This window comes from Miscanthus floridulus, chromosome 16, assembly GCF_019320115.1.
Source record: "Miscanthus floridulus cultivar M001 chromosome 16, ASM1932011v1, whole genome shotgun sequence".
Lineage (NCBI taxonomy): Eukaryota > Viridiplantae > Streptophyta > Magnoliopsida > Poales > Poaceae > Miscanthus > Miscanthus floridulus.
In genome coordinates, this window is record NC_089595.1 from 46,385,856 (window position 1) to 46,392,258 (window position 6,403).

Consider the following 6,403-nt stretch of genomic DNA (forward strand, 5'->3'; position numbering starts at 1 on the left):
AAAAGCAAAAGTACAAGAGGTGGTAGAGACATGTAGCTCCAAATGATGCTGTGTGTGTTGAAGGAGGGCACCACCCATGCTTATATAGTGACAACATGGTCGGTTTGGCATAGATAAATTAGGAAACCGGCCAAAACAGCCATTGCATGCCGCCATGCTTTAGTCGGTGGAAGCCGGGCCCAAGTGGCACCAGCAAGGGTGTAGCCGCACCCCTAGTGCGCCTGCACCTAGGTGGGGCTAGCTCGTGACCACATCATTGCTCGGCCTAGATTTTATTTGTTGGTGGGCTTCTCCATGTATTTCCTTTGCGCATTTCTGCTTTACGCCTTCTGTTTGCGCCTTTTTGCTTGGTTTTGTTTATTTTCCACTTGTATTCGAATATGATTCCTATAGAACATGTTTTCTCCAATACAAGTGGAACTAGGTCAATAGTACATGCATATGTGTCAAAAGTATGTTTATTTCTCCTATTTTGGATAATAATTGGTGATCGAATGTTGTCGTTAGTGACCGCCAACAATCGCCTCAAGCGCTGCCTGTGCACGGAAGATCGTTGTGCACTTGTGCTGGTGATAGCAGCAATAACTTGCCCCAAGCCCACCTCATTTCATGGATCACCTTAGCGTTCGCCTTGCAGTGGCATAGCACACACCCATTGTTGCATAGCCACATACTCATTGGTCCACCACGGCCGCTCACGATTCTTCCTCGCCCTCGACCCATCTCATGTACCATCTCACAGTGTTGTCGTCATGGGCATTGCCATTGTGCCTTTAGAGCAATATGGTGACCAGGTAGGCTACCAGATTATGCCCGCCATAGGCAATGCGGGCAAGATCATCAAGGCATGGCCGAGGCCTATGGGTTTCCTCAAATACCATTAGTATCCTGGTGAGGAAGCAAGCCTCTAGGTTACCGAGTTGGGTCAGGCTAGAAAGGAGGGCGTAGTAGTTGCCGACATTGTCCCAACCTAGCCCATGTCTGCACTGGTCTAGTGCCATGCACCGACTGACAACAGGGTTGCCACAGATGCGGTGCATGGACGAGCAGGTCGCCCGTAGGCTATGGAAATCATCCATAGGCCGCTTCAAGGTCACAGCGAGGTGGCTGACGATGTCAATGGCCATCTCATTAGGGAGCACCAACAAACATGACATGGGGTGTCGCCTTGCCACCATGATTATCGGTGTCGATGTCACGTGATGCGGAGCGTGAGGAGGCCAACCGATGGCTCTTGCGGCGACGTGGAAGGAGCTACGACGTGTGTGTGGATGGAGCTATGGCGTGTGGACGGCGGCGAGACAGAGCGCTAGAGAGGCGGCACAGCGCGATTGACTTACATTGATTGAGGAGGAGGCAGGGAAGGTGGCCGAGCGAGGGTTACAGTAGGAGTTTTAAATACCCTCTCCGAACTGGCGTGAGAATTCCAACGATGACATGGTTTAGATTAACGGGTGGGCGGGTGACCGGACGGATGAGATGATCAGATTACCGGGAAATGCGGAGTTTTCTGGTTCTCTTTCTGATCTGCATGTTTTTTCTATTCACATTTTTTATTGCACACATAAGAAGTCCACCCACTATACATTTCATCTTGTAGGACAGTATATAGTGTCATCTGTATGTTTGAATGTCGTAGCAAATTGAGTGCATTTGTTCATACTGCCTCTGGGCTAGTTTGTTAGGCACACGAGATGAAATTTCAGATACCATGGAACGGAGGAAGACTATGAAATTGCATTAATTAAAATATCATGTCCAAGCCTCTATTAGAGCCATCTCCCTAGCTTCCATGCATGTATGCATGCAGCCTTTAATTGCAACGAACCAGAGATGAGCTCAGCTTTCATCGGGAGTTAATTACAGCCTTGTTTCTAGGATACACCTAATAATACAGACTTTTTTAAAAACCTGTGGGTGCCTAATAAAGCAGCAGCATCAACCATAGCCCAAGGAGTGTAGTCGATGAGAACCTATGAAACCATGTAGCCATCTCTAGCTAGTTGCTGCCCCTCGGCTGCTGTGAGCCTACATATTCTTGGAACTCCGAATCATGGAAATATTGTCTCTTCAAACATCTTTTCGGAGTTCCTTGCATCTGTAGCTCTACATGGCATAGCTTCCACCCACTTGGAGACAGTCAACTGCCACCAAGATATATTCACAATTTTTTACTTTGGAAATGGTCCCACATAGTCAATTCCCCAGACATCGAAAAGCTCAATCTGAAGGTTATTGGTGAGTGGCATGGCATCTCTTGAATTGATATTACCGTGCCTCTAAGACACTCCACACCTCCGAATGAAGTCCCTTGTGTCTTCATACATGGTTGGCCAAAAGAATCCACTTTGCCAGATCTTTGAATGTGTGTGAAATGCACCATAATGCCCTCCATATGGTGATGAGTGGCACTGATCGATGATTCTAATGCCTTCTTCTGCTGGTACATATCTTCTGAGTAGGCCATCAGACTAGACTCTGAAGAGGTATGGCTCATCCCATATGTGGAGACGACTTTCATAGATGAGCTTCCTTTTGTTCTCTCCTAGTGTTACATATCCTGCAACCATAAAATTAATAATATTTGCGTACTAGGGGTTGGATTTTTAATCTTGAAGAGCATGTCATCCCGTAGTAAATCGTTGATGGGCAATTCCTATGGATTTTCAAACTGCATTCTGGACAAGTGATCGGCAACCAAATTTTCTACTCCCTTTTTACCCTTTATTTCTAAATTAAATTCTTGGAGGAACAAAATTCATCTTATAAGTCGAGGTTTAGCATCTTTCTTAGTGAGCAAGTATTTTAAAGCAGAATGATCAGTATAAACAATCACCTCAGCACCTACTAAGTAAGATCTAAACTTATCAATAGCAAAAATAATAGACAGGAGTTCTTTTTCAGTTGTTGCATTATTAAGTTGAGGTCCTATCAGTGCTTTGCTAGCGTAAGCAATTGCATGATGCTTCTTATCTTTTGTTTGACCCAAAACTGCCCCCACAGCATAATCACTAGCATCACACATAATTTCAAAAGGTAGCGACCAATTAGGGGGTTGAATGATTGGTGCAGAGATGAGTGCTTTTTTAAGAATTTCAAATGATTTTAAGCATGCATCATCAAATTCTAAGGGAACATCATTGGCCAAAAGATTTGTAAGTGGTCTAGCAATATGTGAAAAATCTTTTATAAAGCGGCGGTAAAACCCTACATGACCAAGAAAACTATGAATCCCTCTGATATTTACAGGAAGAGGTAACTGTTCAATTACTTCAATTTTAGCCTTATCTACCTCTATCCCTCGTCCAGACACCAAGTGTCCAAGCACTATACCTTCTCTAACCATGAAATGGCATTTTCCCAATTAAGGACTAAGTGCTTTTCTTCACGTCTTTGCAAAACCTTGTATAATTCTTCAAGACAATCATCGAAAGTTTTTCCATAAATAGAAAAATCATCCATGAAAACTTCCATGATTTCTTCAATCTTATCAGAAAATATAGACATCATGTATCTTTGAAAAGAAGCTGGAGCATTACATAGTCCAAAAGATATTCTACGATAAGCATAAGTTTCATATGGACATGTAAAGGTGGTTTTGCTTTGGTCATCTAGATGGATCGGTATCTGATGATAACCTGAATACCCATCAAGGAAACAGAAGAAAGAGTGATTTGCTAGTCGCGCCAACATTTCATCAATGAAGGGCAACAGAAAATGATCTTTCTTTGTTGCCTTGTTAAGCTTTTTGTAGTCGATACACATCCGCCATCCAGTGACAGCTCTTTGGGGGATTAGTTCATTCTTTTCATTTTTAACAATAGTCATGCCTCCCTTTTTAGGCATGACTTGCACAGGGCTTACCCACTCACTATATGGAATAGGATAGATGATCTCGACATGCAGGAGTTTCAAAACCTTTTTCTTAACAACCTCTCTCATCGCATTATTAAGCCTACATTGTGGCTCCCTAGAAGGTATAGAATCAGGGTCTATAGGGATGCGGTGGGTGCAAAGAGCAGGGCTAATTCCCTTAGGGTCCTAGAGTGAGTAGCCAAAAGCAGAGCGATTGTGGCAGAACCGCCTAATCTAATGCCTCCTAGGAGTGCTTGTCTTCCATTAGACACTAAGCACTCAAGGGAGAACACTAAATTACACAGTTTCGTCGGGCACACCCCAAGGGAGAACCCAAAAATCCACATTTTCCCCTCAGGATCATAAATGAGAGAATAAAGCTTACATCATTATTAACTATTTCTTACATCACTTTCTATGTAACATCATACTATAATATTTATCATTTATAATAGTGGAATATGAACATGTCATCAGAGTTATGAACAATTTAAGGTAACAGCAGAATATAAACATGTGATCAGAATTACAGCAGAAATAAATATCTATTCATGACATCATGAAGCATTGATATATAAAATATGACAATAGATTATAAAACTCTCATTTATAAAAACATTTGGTGAGAGTTATAAATAAAAACTATGATCACAGCGAAAAGGAAATCCTCTCTGAACCCACCAGGAGGAATCCACACACAAGGGTCACCTCTAGCATCCACCTATCACCTACAACTAGGGGAAATAAAACCCTGAGTACTCAATTGTACTTAGCAAGACTTACCCGATAGGAAAAAGAAAAAGACCCCAAGGATATGCAAGGCTATCTGGCTTGTGGGTTTATTGCATATGTTGGAAGCATTACTAAACGTGTGTCCTTATATTTGATTTTTATTAGCAGTTACATTAGTTCATTAACTAACCATTCTATATAAGCACATGTGCTACTTTCAAGCAGGTGGTAAGCAATTAGATTTCCTTTTACTATCTTTTATCTTCCAGTTCTTACTACGATGCTAGAGTTTAGACAAGTCATACCGGAATGCCGGCGAATCATGAATCAATGCCCCTAGCTAGGTACCCTGAAAACACATGCCCCACTTGTACCCTGGGCACAAGCAGGACCAACCCACTACCCTCCTGTCATAGGGTCTAGGTCCCCATCCAAACTGGGACTCCAAGCCTCCGCCCCTGAGTCTCGGACTCAGTGCGGTGCAAGTACCTCCAATACCCAAAAACCACCCTGACAGTCGGTTCGAAAAGAGCCGGAACCCATGACAAGAGAGTAACAAGTCTTCCCTGCGCCCATACCCAAGTATGTGCTTAGGATAATAAGTATGTGACTTGCCTATCATCTAATGCAACGGCCAGTCCTTAACCGACACAGATAGGGAAAATAGTGTAACCAAGCTATGCCCCGTTGGCCACAGGACACAACCTCTTACACCCACCAATACCCAAACCATATCCCTGCCCGATCTCCATTTTTCCTTTCCACCATTTATATTTTCCAAGTGATAATAATATAGTAATATATTTCCTATCTCTCGCGAGTGACAGGCAATCACTCGACTTCTATCGGAGTCCTGTAGCATAGCAATCTACAAGATCCTATCATACTAGTAAGACTTATAGGATAAAGATATATATATGCAAGTGGGTTTCATTCAACTCCTTAAAACCTAATGCACAAATATAATTTAAAGTATAGAAAAGTAGGGGTTATGCACCGGGGCTTGCCTGGGTAAGATTTAATCAGAAGTTAGCTTTCCATCATGGCGGCACAATCTCCAAAAAGCATCATTTCTCCAGCAACTCCCGATGACTCCGCGATCCATCGACGTCCCTATTATGATATGCAATGCGATGCAATGCAAGACGTAATTAATCAACTGCAACCGTGACTCATAAACTACGATTTATGCCTCTCAAGTTAACAAACTAGTTCTAATGATGACCGTACTTAGGCAACATGTCCATGTTGTCAAATAAGGCGTTATTTCCCAACAAATGCTTTAGTTATACAATTTTAAGGTGTTTCTTTATTCTATTATATCGATTTAATCTTTATTTGAAATAGGGCATTATTATCTATCTAGCAAACTAATTATTCAGGAGCTACAAAAATTATAGTGAGCGTCTAATAATATTAATAATTTACTACAAAATTTTCAGAGTCAACACTATCATTATTTTACCACAAAAATTCCTACAAGTTTACATTTTCATAATATTAAGCATTCTAAATCAATGAGAGCAACCCTGGAAACATCTTAAAACTAGGTGAACAAATTATACTAACAAATAGATCCTGATTTTAGGAACCTAAGAAAATTAGTTTCATAATTTTTGGATTCCTCTACTATTTTATATTGATTTTACAAGTTAACTAGAAACCTATATTAGAAAAGGCATTTAAAAAATGGAAAGGCCAGCGGCAACCCCCTATCGGCCCAATGGCCCGCTCGGCCTGGTCCAGCGGCAAGGCAGCCCAGGCACGGCGGCCACAGGCCAGCCCAGCGCGTGGCATGAGCGGCCTAGCAAGTCGG